Source organism: Leptonychotes weddellii, chromosome 6, assembly GCF_054177405.1.
Source record: "Leptonychotes weddellii isolate Sample4059 chromosome 6, ASM5417740v2, whole genome shotgun sequence".
Classification (NCBI taxonomy): domain Eukaryota; kingdom Metazoa; phylum Chordata; class Mammalia; order Carnivora; family Phocidae; genus Leptonychotes; species Leptonychotes weddellii.
The window spans coordinates 6,399,813-6,423,702 of record NC_138374.1 but is presented as its reverse complement, the minus strand read 5'-3'; the positions used below and the strand labels follow the sequence as shown (position 1 = coordinate 6,423,702).

At 53.2% G+C, this 23,890-nt stretch overlaps 1 long non-coding RNA gene across 3 annotated transcripts in view; it reads right to left on the bottom strand.

Moving 5' to 3' along the window:
• Window positions 1-23,595, bottom strand: part of LOC145722110 (uncharacterized) — a 115,637-nt gene extending 92,042 nt beyond the window's left edge. For 2 of the 3 annotated variants that reach the window (XR_014146136.1, XR_014146135.1), the window contains exons 1-2: window positions 23,174-23,482; window positions 22,660-22,864 (exon numbers count right to left, since the gene is read on the bottom strand). This is a non-coding gene — a long non-coding RNA (uncharacterized LOC145722110). Of the gene's footprint in view, window positions 1-22,659; window positions 22,865-23,173 lie in introns of all 3 variants that reach the window. The other variant, XR_014146134.1, reaches the window with a different exon arrangement.
• Between the last annotated feature and the right edge of the window lie 295 nt (window positions 23,596-23,890).

Here is a 23,890-nt window from a genome sequence, read left to right as displayed (position 1 = left end):
TATTTATTTGCTTACCTTACTTGGAAAGACAATAAATTGGAAAGGCTTCATAAATCTCACAGGGAAGTCCTTTAAATAAGGACTGTCAGCAAAAACCCGTAAATAACCTTCTGCCAGTCTCTAGCAATCACCTCCACCACACATTCTTTTTCCTTCCTGCTTTTGTACTAATCTTCTAGCAAACAAATCCAATCAAGCACCAAAAAAACGTTTTTATTCTTATCGAGGTAAGGCTCAGAAAATACCCAGGAGTCACCGGGCTGCTGACCGAAGGTGGCCCTATAAGAATCCATGGCAGAGAAGGCCCCAGGGGACAGGCTGAGGGCTACCTCTGCACCCACAAACGCAGCCACCCTCCGCCCCTCCCCCCCGCCCCCGATTTACCAAACCCTGGTAAATCAGCATTAATCTGAAGCATACCATCGGCCAAGCCCCAAACAGACAGACACCTAATGACACAAGGTCGTGCTCAGGCTGATGACAGGTTGTCACGAGCTGGCCCACCTCAGGGTGGGCTGGTGTCAACAGTGGCTGTGTTTGCCTCCCGCCCGCAGAACCCCAGTGTGGATGGAGCTGCCGGATCCAGGCCAGCTGCCGGTCTGGTCAGGTTCGCCCATCCCTGTCCTGCCGGGACTGGAAGGAAGCAAGCTCGCACTCAGAGCGGACCAGGCCTTATCCAGGAGGCCCCGTTCCTCCCACGTTAGCATGACTCGCAGCGCAACTGGTGGATGTGGTTGATTAAAACGACCTTCGGCAGCTCAGAGAGAGCAGAAGATGGACAGTCTCACACTGAGGTTTCAAGGACTGTGCTAAAAATAAGTTTAAATAAGAGGCAGAAGGAGGCTTGTGGATAATCAAATGAGCAAGACTTGAAAGAGCTGCTGTAATCAATTTACATATCAGGAAAGGAAAATTACCATAACCGGAGGGAAAATTTCTCCAAGCCAAAAGGTTAAAAAAAAAAAAAAAAAAATTAGACCAGCAAACCACTACCTAAATGTAAACGGAAATGTGTCTTCAGAAATCACCACCCTCTTGAAATGCCTGCCCACTTCCAGAGCCTCGAAGCTTCACTGCGAGACCTCGATTCTTGGGTGTGAGATGAACGACTCAGGAAACCCAAACCCACTTGTGCACATCCACAGACTCACTCGGATGGCTGGCTTGGTGAAGGAATGGGCTTTTGTCTCCAGTCCCACTGAGGTTCCCATGCAGCAACTGTCACCCAAAAGCTGTGTCCCTGTGAGCCACTGAGCTGCCCTGAGCCGAACACACTGAAGAACTTTCAGCCCGTGAGAGGAACTTCACTGTTATTATTACGGATGCACCAGATACATTTATTTTTATATCCTCCTCCTTGGCACATTCCTGGTACTCAAGAAAAAGCAGCTGTATTATTATTTATCTACCAAAGGAATGTATTTCTAGTATTCTTGAACACAGGCAAAGGCCTTTCTTAACTGGCTCCCTTTGAAATAGTCATCTGACAATGTGCACACCTCAAGAATGTTCTTATTTTCCAGCTGGGCCTGGGCATACAATAATAGCAAGCTGCTCACCCCTCAGGCAAAGCAGAGTGGCTGCCCATTCACTTCCCTCCAAGTCAGCTGGAATGTCAGGATCCACCCAAGGGAGTGGCTTCTCACTTAGAATTTACCCTGTGGACACAGACGCGGAGCCCACGGAGGGCCCTGGGAAGGCCCTGGGCGGCCTGGAACCACGGTCCTACTGTGCGCTCACAGCTGCGCACCATGGCCATGGGAAACGATCCACTGAGAGCTTTGATTGCTGTGGATGGAGCAGCCATGCTTACTGACACCCTTCGGGGCAGAAAACACTTTTCTCTCTTATCTGTATGCAGTCAACTTTTCCCGTAAGAACTCCCTCCAGGCCCTGCGCAGGTGTCTTCCCCCCGGCCCCAAGGGTTGCGCAGGGAACTGGGGTCACAAGACTGTCATGGCAGCGTGTGCCCGGGGAACCTCGCTGCAGCCAGGTCCTGCAGGCTCTCCAGCCTGGGACAATACTGGCCTCTGAAGCTCCACCAGGACATGGGATGCCAACCTTCCTGCTACTCCCCCAAATCCTATATGCACCTGTGTCTCCCTCCACTCACTGGATGGCAGCCCACAGATGACCACCCCCAAGAGGACAAGGATGCTTAGACATGAATTTCAGGCCAGGACCAAGGTCAGGTTGAATCTGAGCTCACAGGCATCAAAGAGTTTACACACACACACACACACACACACACACACACAAACACACGATGCACTGTGAGCCCCTCCAGCATGAGGAGTGCTCTCACCCACCCCATATGCTGGGGCCCTAGTGGGGAAGCAAAGAACCAGCACTGAAGACATTTCCAGCAGCAACCGGAAAAATCAATAAATGCAGCAATCCCCAGCTAGCAATTTAAAAAATTCCCAGGCTCATTTCATAGAATTCCCCCCCAACTGAACGGAAATAGGAGAATATTAAATACTACGAAGAAAGCCCGTCAATTTGGGCCCCCATGCAGTGTGACGGGGGTGGGGGGCGCTCTCCTGCAGGCCTGCAGTGCCTCATTATAAATAACCCTCCTCAGAGAGATCCTGACCCTACCTGGCGCAGAGGTCCTGGGGTGGGATGCTGAGCCGGTGGAGTGATCCACCGCTGGACCTGGCAGCCACTGACCTTCCCACAGCGAAGTCCTCTAGTCCCTCCAGGCTCTCCCCAAACCACCGCAGTAAGGCAAATGGGGACCTGAGTCCCCCACCGCCCCGTGTCCCCAGGAGTCACAGAACACAGAATGACTACAGCGTGCGGGAAGTACACTGGCTGCTTGCTCCAAAGCCACTTCCCCCAAGGAGGAGAAAGGAGGAAGCGGCTAGTGACATGGCGGTCACTCCCGATCCCTCTGGACCCAGAGCCAGCAGCCAGGGTGGACAGAGAAGCACCTGTCTCCGGGCACCTTCCAAGAGGGGCTGGCAGGACATTGTGTGGAGGAGGGTGAGCAGCTGTTGTGTGCGTGTCCCCAGGAAGCCCAGGGACAATGGCCTGAGAAGCACCCTGGCCTGTATGTATGGGTTTGGAACTCACCCCTCTGGGGAGAGAAAAGGGGACCTTTGGGGGTTTCATGGGGCAGACAAGATTCCAACTCCAGGGACTGACCTTGGATCTATCTTGCCCAGCCTGGGCCAAATGCCTGAAGTCTCAGACATCCTTGGGATGGCGTGGGTGCCTGCCCCTCAAGCAACTCTATCTGCTGTGACGAGAGTCCCCCTGAGCCAAGTGAGACCTCGGACATTATAGATGCGCCTCACAAGGACACATCTACCTACCTTGCCAAACTTCAGAGGCTGGCCTTTCTACTAACAAAAAGGGGCGATTTCATCCGTTAACACAGGACAACCTTCCTCCGTGATGGAACTGGTTCTGCAGCCACGTGGTGTTTACATATCTTTGGTCAAAACTTACAGAACAGCAGGCGGAAAGGGTGAATCTTATTGCATGTAAATTACACCTATGTGAAAGTTTCTCAACGTCTTCCATCTCCACGAAAGACCAAAACAAAACAGACATCCTCCCCTGGGCAGTCAACTGCAGTCCCAGAGCGGTGAGCCCAGCCTCCAGCTCCCCCCAGGAAATCACCTCGGTCCCAATCCCCAACCCCCAGAAGGGTCTCCACATCGGCGGGAAGGACCCCGCTGCACAAACACTGGCAGTGTCCCTGAAACTCAGCCGCACTTCGGAACAATCTTGTCAGGGAAGACACTTTTGTCGCCTCCAGCAAGGGGAAGGAGAAATGAGACTCCCCTCCAGTACCGTGCCTTGACTGCTTTTACCCCAAAGTCTCCTCGATCCTCGGAGGAGGTCCCTTTAAAAAAGTTGAGCCTTGTCGGGGTCCCTTTAATCTAACTGCAAACCCATCTGATCAAGCCAAGAATGGACAGGCTGCCCCCAGCCCCTCCCCGCTGCTCCCTTCAGGAAGATCCCCAGCGGGACTGGATCTACCCTTGCTAAGTCATCCTGGGGAAGCGTGGGACGGGCGTACAAGGGCCAAGCCAGTAGCCCTTGAGAGCCCCCGGAGGCCACACCCAGCCTAATAAGTCCCCATCAGTAAGGCGTTGGGACCCCCAGGCGTGCCCCAATCCAGAGAACCCAGGGACGCCCACTGAAGGAAAAACCGTGGGGCAGCGCTGGAGTTCACCCAAGGTCACAGAGCAAGCTCAGGGCAGAGCCAGGACAAGACCTGAGCCTTCCCTTGCTGGCCCCTTTGTTAGAGAGGATCACCACCATCCCTGGCCCTGAAGATGACCGATGGGGGGGGGGCGGGCAGAGGATATAGTGACAGTGACAAAATAGCTTTCAGCCCTATCTTGGCACCTGGGCTTCTCTGTGGAGGAACAGAACAGGGTCATGTGCAGGAGCTCAGAGCGAAACTGACACTCAAGCTCTGGTGTAAAATGAGCTGGGTTTAGAGATGACGGACCCACCCTGCAGCCTGAGTCCTTGAGCAGACCCCCAAAGAGTGACCCACCGTGCATGCAGCCCAAGTACTTGACCCACTGTCCTCCTGTCTGTCCACCACCCGTCAGGCACCTGGGCCTGTTAGACTGAGCACCAAACACCCTTCTGATAGCTCCCCCACCCCCCACATCCACCGAGTCCACAGCGGGTCCAGTCCCCCAGGCACCACGGCCATCGCTCTAAAATGCCATGTCTTGGGGCGCCTGGGTGGCTCAGTCGTTAAGCATCTGCCTTCGGCTCAGGTCATGATCCCAGGGTCCTGGGACTGAGCCCCGCATCGGGCTCCCTGCTCAGTGGGGAGTCTGCTTCTCCCTCTCACTCTCCCTCTGTTCTCTCTAGCGCACAAATAAAATCTTAAAAAAAAAAAAAAAAAAAAAAAAGCCATGTCTGGCCGTGGTGATCTGAACTCAGGGCCACCCCGCAACCCTCTGGGCCCTCTCTTTGCCTCTTCAGACCTAGAGTCCTTCCCACTCCCACACTTCAGTCTCTCTACTCCAACATTAACTACTACTACTATAATAATAATAATAATAGTAATGCCCACACTGGAGATCTTCCTCCAGGCGCATGTCAAGGGCTTGCCATACATGAAGTCACTTCGCCCTCACAGATTCCCTGAGCACCCACCACCCCACTGTGAAGACACTCAGGCATAAGGAAGTGGGGTCACTTCCCAAGGACTTCACCAGGGGGGCAGGTGTCCTGGGACCCTAAGTGCACATCTGGAAGTTATGTTCTTAAGCTCTACACAGCACATCCTCAGTCATAGGAGAGCACCACGAATGTCTTTCAATTCCTCCAGCAGCTCGGCGTCCCTGACGCCTCAGCCCAGGGATGACCTACCGCCCACCCATGCCCTAGAGAAGCCCCCCGCGCCCATTCCAGCTCTTGCAAGGTCACCAGTGCTTTGCTGAACTTCAGGATAAACCCTCCTTGCTCTCACCTGGAGGCCGGCGCACAGTAGGAGCTCTATTTGCTCAAGAAGCAGATTTTTGTTCAACAGGCCATTTTCAGAAAAAGCAAATTCATCTCGGTGTCACTGCATAAATTTCCACAAATCAATCCAAATTGAGTTACTTTATCATTGAACGTAAAAATTTTAAACCCTATGCATAAAATACATCTATTTTTATTTGATATACAAAATTATAAAGCTTTCCTAAATCTCTTAAAGGTAGTTTTTCCAGTAATGCATAACTGCTTAATTGGGAAGTGTACAAAACATAATTACACTGCCTAACACTACAATATTGCTTATGGGAATATCTTCGTTCATGCATTCTGCTTTATTCTGTATTTAATCTCTATTAAGATGTCTATATGAAAACAGATAGGTATGCTAGTCTTCATAAACACCATAAATCATAAAGTCGTTTCTTTGCTAACCCAAGTCCAAAAACAGCCCCCAAAGAAACTGCTAGGACCCAAAGGCTTCTACTTCTCGTATTTAAACAGAATTGTGGCCTCGGACATCTATCTATCCCTGTGCCACTTGGCCAGGTAATGGTTAAGGTAATGGCTGGAATTTCTCTCACAGTAAATATCTCTGTGTGCAATTCAAAAGGTATCCCAAACTTCCCCCAGAAAGCAGTTACCCAAACCAGAAAGGGCCAAAAAGCTCAAGACCACAGTTAACAACCTCAGATCAAGGAGTAAGAAGCCCCTTAAATCACTCATCTGAGGACACCATGCATGCCCCCCCCTTCAAGCTCACCTTGACCCTAGCACCTGGAACTCACACAAAGGCTCCAGATTCTTCAAACTGGGTGGACGTCCCCACACCCCCACCCTGCCTTCAAATTTGTACACACACCCTCGTCCTTAGAATTGGGTTATCTGGGGGCACCTGGGTGGCTCAGTCGTTAAGCGTCTGCCTTCGGCTCAGGTCATGATCCCAGGGTCCTGGGACTGAGCCCTGCACTGGGCTCCTGCTCGGCGGGAGGCCTGCTTCTCCCTCTCCCACTGCCCCTGCTTGTGTTCCTGCTCTCTCTCTCTCTCTGTCAAATAAATAAAATCTTTAAAAAAAAAAAAAAAAAGAATTGGGTTATCTGAGGGGCGCCTGGGTGGTTCAGTCAGTTAAGCACCTGCCTTCAGCTCCGGTCATGAGCTCAGGGTCCCAGGATCGGGACTCCCAGCTCGGTGGGGAGTCTGCCCATTCCTCTCCCTCTGCCCCTCCTCCCACTCAGGCACAGGTGTGCATGTGCACAGCGTGCGCTCTCTCTCAAATAAATACAATCTTCAAAAAAAAAAAAAAAAAGAATTGGGTTATCTGAATACAAAGCCACTCTTCAGACAGCTTGGTATTGGTAGAGAAGAGGCAGGTCAGAACCAGCTCCATCATTTATGAACCGTGAGCCCATCCACGTGGCTTGTGAGATCCCTCAGCGGATTCCACAAGTGGGAGGTAACCACGCCTCCTCACTGTCTCATTAGGGTTGTTACTAAAAAACAAAGTAAGCTCCTGTATGACAAAGTGTTTCTACAAACAGAATAAAGGTAAGCTGTCATCTATATGGAAACATAAGCTATCAGCCTCAGTGAAGCCTACTAATTAATAAATCCACTGATTAAGATGAAAAGGATCTGCCACAAAATGTGTTTACTTACATTTCTAAAACAGAAGGTGTTGTCCCCAAATCTGTGTTTGGCGACACAGGGAAATAATACCATCGGCTCGGAAGAGCTCCTGGAGGTTGACTTGTTCACTTGCAAAACGAGGCGGATGTGCTTGGTGCTGATCTCGTTCACGCTCACACCGGCCAGTGTGCAAGTCACCAACCCCACTGCTGCACCCACCCTTGACTTGTGTGCTCAGATTTCCAAAGTGTGCCTCCCTAAAGTGATTTGTATTGTACTAAAATGTAATTTGTAAAACCAACTTCTCCCCTTGCCAGCAGGCTGTGACACTCAGCCCAGCCCCCCTCGGTGGACACTGCTGACCGGTCAGAAGAGAGTTCCATGTCAAGTGCATCTGAGTATGGAACCAGCTCCAATGTTAACGGGTACACACAGAATTTCCCTCCTGTCCCTAGGAAAGCCTGGTGCTATTCTAGGGGGTGGAGAATCCCTCTTAAACCAAAAAAAAAAAAAAAAAAAATCAGACTAGGTTGGGCAGAAATCCATATTTCCATTTCCAAATCTATTCATTCAGATTTTGAGGGGGAGGGGGTTATTCAAGACATCTAAAATCTTTCAATCATTTGTCGTGCCAAATGTTCAATAACTAGACTCAAGTGTATGGATGTGTGCTGGGGAGTGGTTTGTTGTTAAAGAAAGATAATCTGTGTGCAGTTGGCAGGTTCTGGGCTGGCTGCATTAAGAACCACCGGGAGGAGTTTGCTAAAAATATAGCTGTTCTGGCCCTACCTGGAGCTTCTTCCAAAGGTATGCTGGGTGGAGCTCCAGGAGACTAACTTCTGGCCAGGGGGTACCCCAGAGAAGCCCTGCTCCAGAGGCCACCCTCTCAAACCACATGGGCACAGGCCCTCCGTGGGGACTGCATGAATCACTCATGTGAAAACCACCAAGCCCACAGCCAGCTTCTTACCGCTAAATGCACGCACGGAATCCACGGGCTCCACTCATGGGGCAGGCCAGAGCCCGGCCTGGGGTGGGGGTGGGCTGAGGGCTGCTGGCAACTTGTGCTGACGGAGCAGGGCACAAAGGACCTCTCCGTGATCCCGGAAGGCCTCTAATTCCAGCTTGATGTTTTACAGGGATGTAGCAAGCCACGCAGCGCATCTCTTGAAAAAGGCAGAGGCAGAAGGGAACTTTAGTCGCACCTACTTTACCCCCCACCACAACTCCTGGTACTACCCATGGTTCCCACTCCTCTCAGACCATCACCACCACCAATGATGATGATGGTGGTGGTCAAACCACCAGCTAATGTCTGAGCCCCTTCCCACGTGCATTAGCCTTTAGTTACTGTACACTACTCCTAGGATTTGCAAATGTGGAAATATGACATTCTGGCCCCTGACCCCTGAGATGTCCTCACATTCCAGCACCGGCTGCCTTCCAAGGGCATTTTCAAGGACCATCTTGCTTTCCAAGGGAGATTTTTTTTTTTATGGCATGAATTGAGCCCAAAGAAACTGCTGGTCCATGAAATGACCAGCCCGCCCTGAAGGCAACAAACTGTCTCTTCCACGGACCCCGGTAGGACATCTTCCCAGAACACAGTCCCCCCAGGCTGTGCCTCACCATTTCATGCTCTCGGGACCCTACTACTCGAACCTGGAGCCCAACACGAAATGCAGAGCAGGAACCCTGCCCCCAGGCAGTCATGTGCACCCCCACACGGCACCGGGCCCTAGTGGGCACCCAGTCAGTCCCCATGAGTGGACGACTGCCCTGGGAGGAGATAAGCAAGTACCATCCTAATTCCAGGGCCAAGGGGCAGGAACACATGCAGCAAGCTGGTCACCCAGCTGGACCTGGGCTAGTCACCAGAGCTGCTACGGACCAAGTGCCCACCACGTGCCAGGAAGGCAACCCCAACAAGCCATTCTCCGGGACAGGTACCAACCCTCCTACTGCCGGCTCGGGACCTGGAGATCGGACGGGAGCATGTGAAGGCGAATGCTGACAGGGAAGGGGGCTGACTAGTGCCTTCTCTTACACAAATTCCCCTCGGAATGTGGCCAGTCAGGCCCACCTGCACCGTGCTTCATCAGCTCTGTAGAGAAGGTGCAGAGCACTCAGCGGTGCTGAATTCAACACGGGGCTGGCTCTCCAGTGGACCCAACCTGTCCAGGGCAGCTGCAGCAGGGGGGGCCCGACCCCCATGTGGGCCGTCCTCAGGCAGAGGACTACTCTTTCTTCCTTCTCTGGTAAGGGAAAGTAGCTCTTAAAGAGAAAGTAAATATTTTACTGGGCATTTCTCAGAGTGACCTAATACAGAGTAGCATTCCAGTCTAAAAACAACCTGAGTGGTTTTTGGGTCATCATTTTGGCCCCAGGAATCATCGAGAAGATGGGTTGCTCCCTAACTTAACCAGCCACTACCCTTATGTCCCTGTATTTTTTTTTTTTAACAGCACCAGGATTTGGATCTCCCACCCTCAAACACTATTCACTACACACCCATTTCACCTATCACTTCACCAGGCTCCATGAAATTCACCCGTCCTTCGTGTGCAAAGGATAAAACCTCCCATCCATTGTGCGGCCATTCCCCTAGGACACAGCCCACCATCTGTGACTACCAAGCCCCATCTCAAAGCCCAGGGAGCCTTCTCTCCGGTCCCCCAACACCCAAGGGGAACCCCTCTTTCCACTGCTGAGGTCAGGATTCTCTGATCTCCACCCCGGCGGTGTGAGGGACCCACAAGGAAACCTGCTCCAACAGGTACACGGCACCTCAAAGCAAAAGTGGATGATTTATTTGTCTGTATTTTGTATTTTTAAAAATTTAACAAATACCTATGGTGTGTCAGGCCTGTTCCAAGCAGTTTATAATTCTGATCCTCATTTTAGATTCTGAAACGGTAAGTCCTCTCCAAGGCCTCAGTAAATCCCAAATGCAGTCAAGCAGCTTTCCCTGCCTCCTTTGCCACACACTTTCTCGAACCGTCTGTCCCATCTGATCAGTCCATATTTATCTTGTTGCCTTTCCTAAGGTCTTGAGGATGGGGTGGCTCTCCTTGGGCCCAGCATCAGTCTGGGAAGGATGACATTCACGACCTTTCTGTGGGACCTCTCCTCTCCCTCACGGGAAGTGACCAGGCAGAGAACACAGATAACCCTGGGCTCCCAAGTGGGCTGCTGGGATGGCCCAGGGCAAAGCTTCTGGATCTGACCCTGGAGCCTGCCACGCCAAGTGATCACCAGGTTGTAAAACTCCCCGCTACAGGCAAGGCCAAAAAGTGGTCCTTGCACTGACCCCACCCCCTCCCCCACTAACAAGAGAAACCAGACCCGACTCCTACCAGTCCCTCTCCCTCGGTTCCCCCAGCCTGCCCAGCCTGCCAGCCGCTGCCCCAGATGATGAAAGGAATCACAACAAAACAAAACAAAAAACCCAACTTTTTAATCTCTCTTGTGGAGAAACATTTTAAAGAACGAGAGTTATACTTGCAAAGTGCGTTTCAAGTGGTTTTGCTGAGCTGGGGGTGGTGGCCGGGAGGCAGTTTCGAAGCTCTCACGCCCGTGTGACACACACAGTAAGAACACAACCCAAACAGGGGCCAGTCACAAGCCTCTTCCCTTTGTGCCCCTAGGACACAGGGGACTCAAATAAGGCAAGCTCACAACTATCACAAAGAAAACTCAAATCACGTGGAGCTGCTTCTTTTGCCTACGACTCGGAGCACATCTGGCCAGTTTAGGAAGGAAAAAAAATTACCCACGGTTCAAAGTCCTCCTTAAATACTCAGGAAGACATCATTACAGATAGAATTCCAACTTTAATTCTGAAATCTCCTGGCTTTTGTCAGCTGAAGCCACATTCTTAATCCCAGGCTTAGTTGAGAAATGAGAAGAAAGGATGTGTGTTTAAAAAAAAAAAAAAAAAATTCTCAGCCCTGACTGAAAAGCAACAAGCATCTTGGAAGAGCAGGAGAATAAACAGAACTCTGCACAGAGGCCAAGGCAGAGAAAAATCGGGTCTTAGGAAACCTGGTGTACTCACCACAGCACCAACACGGGCATGTGGGACACTAATCAGATGGCCCCTGTGTCCTGCTGGAGGGACTTGGATGCCAAGCTCAGGGGCCTTTGTGCGGAGCCAGGGAATCCTGAAACGTGGAACAGGACAGAGACACACACCTTCTACAGCGCAGATCTGAAGGCCGGTTCGGAGGCCACCCACGACCCCTGGCTCCCGTCAAGAACGTGCATGGTGGGGCCAGCCAGGAAAAGCTGACAAAGCTACAAGGGACATCGGAGCGTCATCCACGCAGAGAAGCCTGAAACCCCAGCCCCATCCACGCTCCAGGCAGTGCGGCCCGAAGCAGCTTCTCCCTTCTCCTGTCCCACCGAGGCGGCCGACCGAGCCCCACCACAGCCCCTCTTCTGTGGGGAGTGAAGCAGAATGGAGACCTGTTTGAAAACTGCACGGGGGACTTAAAATAGAAAGAATACAATCACTACCTAAACTAGAGCTGAGCCAGCACATCGGGGCTACAGTGACCAGCTGATCAAGAGACACCGCCCCTCCTGGCCTTTCCCCTCAGCCCTGCAGACCAGGCAGAACGCAATGACTGAGTGAGACCCCCCGAGCCGCGCCCAGCCCCACGGGGGGGGCCTTGGAGCCAGAGCAGCTATGTCGGGCATCTCCCAAGCACACACGTGTTCCCGAAAGGGTCAGGAGCACGGCAGGGCAGGAAGGAAATCTTGTCAGTAGAGGAAAGCCTGTTTTTCAGTAAAATCTTCACCTTGGGGGACCTTACCCTAAAGGAAGCCAAGGTCAGTGAGAGCTCTCGCGTCACCTGCTCTGGGTGCCTTTTAGGTGAGTTAATCACCCAGGCAGGCTCCTCTCTGGATTTCAGGACACACCCAACTTTGTGACATTCCCTTTCAATTCTCTGATGGACTCTTTGAAAAGAAGGCTGCTCCTTTTGTTCAGGAGTATGATTTCAAATTCCTTGCTAAGGCCAACACAAACGCAGGGCAGCCACCCAAAGGAGGTTTACCCAGCAGAATCAAGTTTCTGGCCGGTTTTTACAGGAATGGTGCAAACAGACTATTCCAATCAGATGAAATCCTCCCCATCTTCCCAGTCTCTTCTCCCAGATGCCCCCATGTTGAACCCAGGAAGCAACTCCCGTTGTAAGAGGTGCATCATGAGTCCTGTTGGAAAGTGTACAGCAGCCAGAGTGAGGGAAAGGAGCATCCCACCCACCACCTCCAGCCCCTCCCCAAGAAAGGGGCCCACCCCAGGAAGAAGGGGGGCTGGTTTTGAAAAACTCTGAGATCACTAACCTAGACCACAAATTTGGAAATCTGAGTCTCATAAAATGATACCTGGCCACCAAATCCAATGTTACCACCGAAAGAGCCTAAGCACTGTGAAAGGGATGTGTGTGTGTGTGTGTGTGTGTGCGTGTGTGTGTTGCGAGCGGGCAAGGTGGTTGCATCAGACACCCAGATGGAAGCAAGGGAGAAAATGAGATCGAGAGCACAGAAGGGGTCTAATTTGGCTATCATCGCAAAGCCATCCCCAATTGTACCCAAGTCCCAACCAAAAGCCCAAAGTCTCAATCAATTACAGAGAAACCAGCTCAGGATGGACTGGGAACTAACTAGACTTCTGGCTCTCTTGGTTGCTTAACCTTCCTGACCCTCGGTTTCTTCACCGGTAAAACACCATCACTTCTACCGGGGAGAGGATCAGAGGGTAAATGAAGGAACACGACTGGAGAAACAGCACAGTGCCTGACTACTGAAGTCCTTCGGGATGTCTACTCTCTGCCTGGACAGTGAGTCCGTAATCCAGAGGGGCAGAACTCTCCCCATGCATCCAAGGGGGCCCCTGACTGCGAAGCCTGCCCGAGGCTTCTGATCAGGAGCCATGCTGTTCATTAACCCAAAAAGTGTAGGGAATTTAAAACAGGCCTTGTCCAGGAAACTATCTAGAAATTCCTCCTTGGCATTAGATTGTGAGATCCTAACAAAAGATCACTAATCAAAGGCGGAAATTAAAACAAGCCAGACTTCTCATAGCCCCATGTGATGTGGAAGTCAACCCGGGCCTGAGAAAGAGGATTGTTTCTGAGAAGCCCATCTGAATCCTGGGGAGAACGTGCCAGATTTGGGGTAAGCCTGGAATTCTCACTTCCCCTCTGCTCTCAGGGTGACAGGACAGGCTCCCAATGCAGGAGGAGTTCCTCCTCTGCCAAGGAATCCTGCCAGAACCCCACTGCCAACAGCCTGATCCGAATCCCAGCTCTGCCACTTGGGGCAAGGGGTGACAGGCAAGTCACCCAAGTGCCTCCGGCACCTGACATCACCCCACCTTACTGTGAAGATCAAATGCAACATACACCAAGTGCGGGAGTGACAAAGATACTAAGTAAATGCTCCATAAACCATAGCTATATTGTTAACTTAACAAAAATAAGAGTACTACTTAAAAGGCCTGGGGTAGATTTGAGTTTCAAATTAAGTCAGCCAGAACAGGAAGAGTCAAACACACAAATTCTTCCAGCAAGGACAAGAGGGGTGCCAAGTGGGAAAGCCCTAGACCATCCTGGCTCTGCCCTCACTGGCCCATCAGGAGCCGCACTGTGACAAGCGCAGTAAGGTCACTTGTCCTGGACGTGGGTTCCGGGGAAGGCCTGGGTAGCCCTCGCTGCTTCCCGCAGCAACTGGCGCCGCGCTACCGCAGGCACGAGTAAGACGCCCAGACTGGAAGGTTGCAAGAGGAGCGCGGCCCCAACACCGCCCAGGGGACCGGATGCCAAGCGGGCCAAGTCGTGAGGATGCGGCCGTTCACCGTTTCAGCGTCTCCGCCGCCATCGCGGATCAACGGACCTCCCTGTCCCCTCGGGGGGCGGGGGGGGGGGGCAGACAGGAGGTTGGGAGTTCCTGGAGCCTACGACCGCTGGGGGGTGGGGGTGGCTCAGGCACGGTCCAGCCAGGTACCTGGTTCAGCCCCGGGCCTCGGGCGCGGGTTCGGGACCCACCTGGGGTCCTGCGTCGTCTCGCGGCTCCTTCCCCGTCCCGCCCCGGGACTCGGAGGGGCGCGGAGGTCCCTGCGGGTGTGGGCGGCGTCCGGCCGGACCCCCGCCGCCCGGGGTCAGACCCCGCACAATGGCCTGTGGGAGGAAGGAGGAAGTGGGCACAGGGGGGCAGGGGCCATTTTTATCACCTCTAGAGGACTTCCCCCACGGCGAGAAACGGCTGCTATTTACAAGTGAAAGGGCCAGCGCCGGAGGAGGGGCGCTTCCGGCGGTGTCAAGTGGGGGTGGGGGGGTGGGGGGGGCAAGGTACGCGAGCCTCGGAGGGGGGAGGGGCGGGCCGCCAGGTACGCGGGCCTGCGGGGGGCGGAGCCCCAGGTGCGCGGGCCCGGAGGGGAGGGCGGGAGCCGGCAGGTCCGCGGGCCCCAGAGGTCCGGGGGTGCTGGCACCCCGGGAACCGCAAGACGCCGGCAGGCGGGTCTTTCCAGCAGGGCGGGGCACCCCGGCCGTCCGGGCGCGCGCGGGGAAACGCGGCCAGACCCCGCCCCCTCCAGGTAGAGCGCGGCCAGGTGCGGCGGCCAGGTGCGGCGGCCAGGCTTCCCCCAGGCCCAAGTTCGCCCTCCCGGCATCAGAAGGTCGAGCAGGAGACCGGAAGTCGCCCTGTGGTCCGTCTGGGCGGAACGTGGGGGTCCCCGGGGCCCCCACACCCCCAGCGCGCTGCGGAAACCAGAGGCGGACACCAGCCTCTTTAGGATTTGGGGGAGGTGATTCACTGTTTCTGCGGCGGGCAAAATAGCAATTGCTCTGCTTACCTAGCCCGCAGGGGCTTCGCGAAAATTAATGACTGCGAAATGGTTTTAAGATCAAAAACATTCTGAGATTTTACGTGTAGGCACTTATATGTGCATACTGATATCTGTACAGAAAAATATACTCTTTATTCATTGCACTCCTGGAGTGACTTCTAGCCCATAACCAGAAATCGCTGAGAAAAAGGAATATGGTACATCTCTTGAGTGCTCCTGGGGAGAAATATCATTCCCACTTGGCATCCACCCTGGGCCTCCTGCTCCATCCCGTCCCTGAAGGGCAGATGGAGCAATCGGCCAGCGCTGCAGACCACAGCTCAAAGTCTGGAGAAGAGATAGAAAAAAAACTTGAAAAATATTTGTCACCGCCACTGGAAAGAAAATGCAGCGTTTCTCCCCAACCCCACCCTGTTCATTAGGAAAGTGTCTCCAAGTGAGGGCTGCCCTGGTGGTCTCCGGTGTTTGGAAAGCTTTGTCCCACCTAACCACACCTCACACAGCGGTCTGCCAAGCTAGGAGCCCATGCAACCATGTGGCCCAGCAGCTTCTCCAGCAAAGCTTCCCTGGTGTCACCAGGACTCCGTCCCTCCCAGCAAAGCAAGCCCATGTGACCAAGTGAGGCTGTTCCCCTCCAGGCAGAACATTCCCAGTCCCCTCAACCATTCCGGGACAGGGTGTCAAGAGCTCTCAAGAGCCCTCCCCCTGCTCACTGCTGGCTGGGCCTGGGAGCTGCAACTTACTGCAGGCTCTCCCACCACCCAAAAGAGCCACTGGGCACCGACCCCACCCCCTCCCTAGCCCACCTGGGCCTGAACACGCAGATGACATACTGTGACTTTGTTTGCGCTTCTAGGCCTACCGCACTAAAAGACATCCATCAGCAAAAGAATAAAGTCCCAGACAGAGCACATTCAACAGGAAAGGTGCACAAACCCTTTCCCAGCCTCACACCCCCTACAGCAAAAGAATTTCACCTGCAGTTCCTCTTGTCCCCCTCCCACACCTGGGGCAGGAACACTATGAGCACTTCCAGGTCGATTGGGCCATTTACACCCAGCTACTGGCTCTCTGCTAGGCCTCAACATTAGGTAGGCTTTTTAAGTTGCCATACTGGAGGGGAAAAAATCCCATTAGGCCAGAGGAGTTGACCTCTGCGGTCTTGGTCTACAGTTCCTTCCAAAGGAACTTCCTGGGACTCCTTGACTCCATAATGAAGTTTTTGTTTGTCCTGGGCTTGGACAGATTGCTGGAGGCCAGATTTCAGGCCTGGCTGGAGCACCGCAGTGAGTTTACAACCCCTTGGCTAGCCCCGATGCTGCAGAAAAGACCCGCTCGCCACCTAAGTTACACATCTTTTAAAAAGGCCCTTCCAGTCCCTGCCCCTATGTAGGCTGGAATGAGAGAAATATTGCCACTATTTCCAATCAATCTTCAAGCCAGTAACAGTGTCTTTCAAATCGTAATTAAGGGCTTATTTTAATGCAAAAAGCACATTTCTGCTGATCAATAGATTGCTTTTGAAGGGAGTTAAAGCAATAACACAAAAGAAGGTGCATTTTTTTTTTTTTTTGCATTTTAGAAGTGGGAAAGATTTTAAGAACCAAATGGATGAAGAGCACCACCCTCCCCCGCTTCACCACCATCCAGCCCCCCAGACTTTTTTGGACTCCCAGAAAACAACCACCAAAGACCAGCCCACCAAATTCAGACAACAACAGCTATTGGGGATTAACGTCCTCTAAATACTACCGGGAAGAATGAAGGCTCTGTTATTATCTAGAAGTCACAATTCCCCATAAAATCAAAGGCATCACTTGCCCCATGAATAAGAACCCAACCATTTTATCAGAAGTTTTGTGAACATTAAAAGCCAACTTTTGGCCACGATCTGTTAAATTTAGTTACAGAAACACTTAGATCATCTCTGAAACATTCACTCAAGGAGGGATAGGCTTGATACAGATGAAATGGTCAACTGGCCCTCAAGTTCTAAACCAAGGGTACCTCGATAAAATCAGAACAGGCATCAGCCCCCAACGGTAGTCAATGTCTATACTGATTCCACTTAGGGTAGAGGGGCAAAAGAGAAAGGACACAGTAATGCCCGCCACTTGGAACTATAGAGTCGGCTCCGCTCTGGAACCTCAGTTCCCACATGGAAGCAGGGGGGCTCTGTGAATGGGGAGAAAGATGCATACAGAGGACTGTTTTCAAAAATGGCAGCAGCTGTCCAACTAAACATGAAAACCCAACAAATGCTCACTTCAGCTCTACTTTCCCTAACACTACAAACAGATTAAAAACGACTTCAGCATGAGGAGTAATAAAAATAAACACAACAGCTTCTTGCGACTTGAAATTCCTCAATTTCTGGTAAGGGTTGAGTAGGATTTCTTAACATTGTGTTTTGAGGGGTGGGGGGGGGAGTCTGCTTTTTACACTTTTCTTTGAAGAACCCTTCTCTCTGCTTTTAGAATCTTTACTCAAAAAAGCAGATTACTGAGAAGAGCGCACAAAGGTCCCTAGCAGTCCAAAAGGGACCACCTTCTAAGAAAACTCTGGAAAGGGAGTAGACCAGTGGCCCACATTGCCATGCCAGGCAAAGGCAGATAAATGTGCCTCTGGTTCCCATCCGTCCGCAGCTCCTGAAGTTTCTGTGTTCTCGAGCAGTTGGAAGAATGAAGGCCAAACTGCCCCTTGGCTCCCATTGTCAACATTCCACACAAACAATGGCCAGGCTCTCTCCCTATTGTACATTCTGCATTCATTTGTGAGTCCCCCCCCCCCTTTTTTTGCACAATGTGCAAAGTCCTTCTTTTCAGCAGGGAAGTCCTGAATGCCCAAGTGCAGCCATAAATTTAGGCTTTAAACATCGATAATGAGAGTTAAAAAGCAAACTGCAGATTCTGCCCCAACATTAATTTGTGAGGATCATTTGAGTCACATTCATGGCTTTTGGATGCCATCCATTAAATCATGATCAAAAGAAACACTGAACACCTTGAAAATGGTTCTGAAGTTTTTAGCAATGATTAAGTATAATTTTCCAAATCCAGAGATAGGGCTTAAAAAAAAAAACAACAAAAAACCTTTCATACATCTTCGATACATATTCCATCAAACACAGACTTGAAAAAATTAACTTCTCGAGCTCGTCCGTGGGGAGAAGCCTTGTGTTTTCCCTCCTTTCCCAGTGTGCTGTAACTTTAACTGCAGCAGTGTGAATTAGGACATGCTCACCAGCTGTAAGGGAGAAAACTGATATCTACCCAGGCAGTGTGGCCTCAGAGTGTATCCATTCCAGCATTTTCATGTGCCTACTAAAAGTTTTTCAGTAGTCCACGCGAGCATTCCTGAGCTAGCAATTCACGGGAAGATCTTGGAAGAAAAGGCACCCCGATTATTTCACTATACCGAGTCACTTCTGCTAAGTCCAAGTACTTCTCTTCAAAGGGTTGGGCAAACTGCACTGCCATTTTTTTAATTACTACAAACCTGTGTTCCAGCCTCTGTGATGGAACTATCAGCCATGCATTGGAAATATTACCTGAGTTATGCCCTGCCCAACGGATAAATTTCCTCTCCTGATCATGTACTTTATGACTATATGTCTGTGGCCTGTATCAGGGACACGGGACACTTAGCCTGCTGCTTGTCACTGATAGAAAGATTATTCACAGAGGGACCCAGGCTGCACTCACATTATGATGACAGCCCTTCTATATTGAAATGACAGTGGTAAAAAAAATGATAACGGGGATGGCCATTCCCCTTTAAATTTGTTCCATTTAGGGAAAGCGTCAAATGCAGAGGGTGTAACTGCATTCAGAAGTGATTCACGAAGGAAAAGGACTTTTGATAAATGGCAATCTGGTGCTAGATCTCAAAGGAGGGGTGTGCCTGAGATTCGGGCCCTTTTTGTTTTTAATCCGCAAGAATCTCAAGGATTTCAAGTGGTGTGAGCCATCCTGAGCTCCCTCTGCTTTAGTATTTTAAACAGTTCCCAACAATATCCTTTTCAAACCCCGGGGCAGTGCTTGTTCAGTTCTGATTTTATACACTCATCATTTCCTGACCTTGTAGCTAGCTATGCCGAATGCTGCAAGAGATGCGGGTTGACTCTGTAGTTTTGTTTGTTTGTTGTTGTTGTGGCTGTGTTTCATCATCTCTCTTTAAAACACTTCCCAGACTTAGAGATGCAATTTCTTTGCGGGGGGTGGGGGGGGTGGTTTAAAAGTCAAGAGTAAAGTTATCGATTATTCCCTGAAAGGATAACTGATTGGCTAGTTAATGATTATACAGATAGCCAAGTTTTCCTGTTTCATCTTGTGTACACGACCAGATGAACAATGCCAAGGAAAGCAAACTCGACCCTGCAGGGACAGGAACAGGTGTGCCCTGAGTCTTAAAAGGCCAAAATATCTCACAAAGTATGTCACTGGTGTATTTTTACAATGCTAGTAGTGTTTGTTTTTAAGTAGCCAAACTTTTTTACTTTCTTAACCTTAAGAAGACACACTTTGCAAATATTTCTTCTTTGAGTTGATGACTAAGTCCCAGAATAAGTTGCAACTTGTGCCTAGCAAAGAAATACATTTTAGGGACAAAGAAGTTTTTTAGAAAAATCAGAGTTAAGAAAAGGTAATTCACCCTGCCCCTCCCCCAGGAGAACACCCTTTCAAGGGCCAGTTTCAAAAGATCCCAAGTGAAGTCATAAATAACACAGGGCTTGGAGCTCAAACTGCAGAGCCACACCACCCTCCACTCAGCCTTATTAAGGTACAGTTAGAAATGAGGGAGACAACAGACCCACCCCCCCCAGCCTTATCTTCCCAAACAGTAAAAAGGATTAAACCAAAAGCACCTTGTCAGGTTCAAAATGAGTTCTAAAGCCAAGATTTTAAAATTCCCTCTAATAACTGCTTTCTACAGGGACAAACTGGGGTCCCCTACCCCTGAGGCACAGAAAAACCAATCAGTGCCATAAATTCCCTTTGCCTTCAACCCTCACTCCCTTGTACTGGGGGCAAAGTGGGGGGAGGGGGTGACCTGACACCAACACTTACACTAAACCCCTCAACGCTCTACAGGAATATGCTGGCTTATTTCCTTTGTTTGGTCCTGTTATACTTGATCAAGTGTGAACGATTAAACTGGCTTCATTAAAGGCAAGTGTATTCACGGCTAACATACAACTTCAATGGCAACTGTAAGCATATTTTGCAAGAAGGAGGGTCTGCTTTTTTGCTTGAAACCTACCATCTCATTAACTTTTCTTTGGGGGGCAATAAAAAGGGCACCAGGGTTTTGTTTTGTTTTGTTTTTTTTTACAGGAGAGTGTCACTGTGGTTCAGAGATCTGATGGCAGACAAAAGGATTTTTAGTGTTTCAACTCTAGGATATAGTCCCTGTTACTTAAAAAAAAAAAAGAAAGAAAAGAAATTGTTTCAATATTAAAGCTGCTCTGACTCAAAGTGTTTAATTAGCATTTTGAATATCACTTTATAATTGCTGTAAGAAGTACTCTTTGAAATCAAATGATTATAAAAACAAGATCCTTTAAAGTACCATTACTTCAAAATGTAAAGGATTTACTTAAAAATTTTTTCAAAACACTGGAATTCTCCTAAGTACAAGAAAACTAACTAGTTCTACTGTGAGAGCCCTAGAGGCAGAACAGCAGTCTCAGGTACTGAACACGAGGTAATTTTAAAACTGTCTTTGAACCCAAGCACCTAGTAGAGAACCTTCTTTGAAAAAGTAGTAGGAGAGTTTAATATATTTCGCCAAAGTCGGGAGGCAGAACCACTTTGTAAACTAACCAAAATATACGTCCCCTCCAAATTATCCATGTCAGATAAAAATATACCAGTCTCTAGAATATCCAACAGAATTGCAAATAAGGCACTTAGCATTTTAAATTCCCAATGCATATTTATAGAATACAATTCTCTTGTCTACCCTTCAAGCCACTCATATCTGACTCTCGAAGAACTTAACCTGATCTCCAATCTTTGGAGAAAAAAGGTGGGAAAAAAATCCAGAAAGATCTGTTTACCCTGGATAGGGCAAGTGAGTCCGGCATGACGACGTAGGCCACCGCAAGGACGCAGAGCGAGCGGGGCTTTCTACGAAAAATTCCTCCTTTCCCCTGTAAAATACTAAACATGGGGACCCCTGGAGCCAGCTGCTGCTTGGGGCTGCCTCCGGAAAAAGTATTCGGGGTCGGCGGGGGGGGGGGCCACCCCACACACTCGCTCGCACACGCACACTCAGGGTCCGTGACCATCCGCCGCGGCCGAGAGCGAGCCACCGGAGGGTGTGTGCGCGCGTATGTGTCTCGCCGCGGCCGGCGGTGACCGCGCCGAGCTCCCGGGCCCGCGGCCTCCGAGCCCCAGGACGCTGCGTGGGCTGCGGGCAAGCAGCTACGCCGCGGGCCTCCCGCCGGAGAAAGGCCCCGGCGCGCCCGGCTCCCGCGCGCCTCTGCCCAACTTGCCCCGGAGCGCTGGGCAGAGCGGGAGGGAGAGAAAGAAAGGCGCTTCCCTTCGGCCTCGCGGGTCAGTCCTGCGCCGCAGAGGACGAGGAGGAAGAGGCGACCGCGGCGGCCCGGCTGTCGCTACGCCGCGCCGGGTCCCCGCCGCCCGGGGCGCGCCCTCGCCAGCCCCTCCTGCGAAACTTTTTCTTTTTGGTTCGCCCCACCCGAAAAGTGCAGCCCGGGAGGGGGAGGCGGGCAGACCGGGTTCGCGGCGGCGGCGGCGGCGGCGGCGGGCGAGGAGGAAGTGGTGCCCGCGGGAGCGCGGACGGGCAGAGGAAATGCCCGGCCCGCTGGGCCCCCGCCCGCGCCCGCCGCCCGGCCAGCCCCGGGCCCCCGCCCCGCTGCGACTTTGGCGGGCCCAGCCCGGCGCGGCAGTGGTGGCGGCGGCGGCAGATGTGGCCCGGGCTGCCCGGAGGAGCCAACAATGCGGGGCCGGCAAAACAAAAGGGTTCCACTTCGCCTCCTTTCCCTTCTTTCACTTGCGCTCCCGGGGCGCCGCGCGGGATCCCCGGCCAGCAGGGGCCGCTCCCCTGGGGGCCCTGAGCCGCGCGCGCCCCGGTTTCCCCGCGGACCCCCGCTCTCCCCCCACCCCCGCCCCGCAAGCCTAAGGCCCCGCGCGCTCGGACTCCCTGTCCCGGGGGAGCCGGCCGTATTGTCCCCGCGGCGCGCCGCGCGCTCGGCCTGGGTCGCGGGCGGCCCCCGCGCGCGCACCCACCGGCCTCGGGGAGCAGGAGCCGGGGGCGCCTAGGAAACCGTCGCCGAGACGCCGCCGCCGCCGCTGCCCTCCGGACGCCGCCGCGCTCGGGATTTCTTTTTTCTTTTTTTTTTTTTTTTTTTTTTTACCAATCCTGATGGGAAGGAAGGTGACCGCCTACTTCGCATTCATCAACTCTCATCACAACAACAAAAATCCTGGCACAAACGGCAACCGGCGGGCGCGATCGGTGGCGGGGGTGGCAGGCAAGGACCTCCAGGCCGGCTCCCACCCCCGGGCGCCAAGCGGGGACACGGGGGCGCAGACCAAAGATGTCCTCGGATGCCGGCTCCGTGTCCTTCGCCCTCCTCCTCCCCCCCCCAACACGGCGAGTGGCGCAGTGAGGCGCGGGCGCGGCGCCCCCAGCCCGCGGCCGCAGGTGAGGTGGGGGCGGCAGCGGCCCCAGCCCTCCCCCGGGGCCCCTCTTACCTCGTCCCGGGCCGCCGGCGTCCACGGCGAAGGGCGCCCACCCGGGAGGCGGTGGCGGCGGCGGCGGCTCCCGCCCCTCCCACCCCACCCGGCGGCGGTGGCGGTGGCGGCGGCTGTGCGGCCCCCCCTCAGCGCGGCATGGCTCCCGGCTCGGTCCCTCGCTCCTCGGGCCGCCGCCGGCTTCTCTGGGCCGCTCCCGGGCCACCTTAAAATGACACACGCACACAGGGACACACACACAAAAACTTAATCTCTCCAGCTCCCCGCCCCTCCCCCTCCCGCCCTTCCCTCCCCTCCCTGTCTCTCCCCTCCCCTCCCCACCCTACCCCTCCCCGTCCCTTCCTCCTCCTCCCCTCGCCGCCGAGCCTCTTCCTACGTCCCCACCCACCCCACCCCCTTCCTCCGCCCACCCGGCTCCCGATCCTCCCCCCCCCAGTCCCAGCCCCGCGCCGACTGGCCGGGAGGGGGCTGCGCTGGGGGTCCCCGGCCCGCGCTCGCCCCGCGCCGCGCTCACCCCCAAGAGGATGCTAATTCCAACTTGGATCGGGGGAGGGAGCGTCCTGGATGCCTTGCGCCTCCCGGCTATTTGCTCTTCTTTATTTGTTTTCTCCTCCGGGGAAGGAGGCGGAAAACGGAGAGAAAGGGAAAGGGAAAGAAGCGGCGCTGGCCGCGTCGCCCGGTGCCCGCCGGCTGCGCAGGAGCGAGGCGGGAGGCGAGGTGAGGGTCGCCGCTCGCTCACTCCTCGCTCCTTTTTTTTTTTTGGGTAAAGGCGGGGTCTCTCTTTGCAAACCAATGACACAACCCCACATGGGCCGGCCTCGCCCCCTACAGATACTCCTCACTACAAATCGGCTCTCTCGGGGGATTAGTGGCTCCGCGAAAGTGCACACAGGCGCGGCTGGCGGCCGAGGGGGCCGGGCGCGGCGGGCACTCCCCGGCCCGGCCCCGCCCGGGAGGCCCTCGCGAAGCACTGGGGCCTCGGCGGCGGGGGCGGGGGTCCCGCTACAGCGGCCGGGAGTCGGGCCCTCCCTTCGCTCCCCTTCTTCCTCCGCGCCTTCCACGTGGGGCCCCGGGCGGCCGGCCACGTGGGGGGACGCGAGCCCAGGCCGGCCTGGGCGCAGCGCCCCGGGGTGGCCCTGGCCCCATCGGGCCCCCGCCTGGCCCGCGGCGCCGACCTGCCCCCTTCCCGGCCCCGCGGCTCCAACTTCCTCCTGGGCCGCGCGCCGGCGGC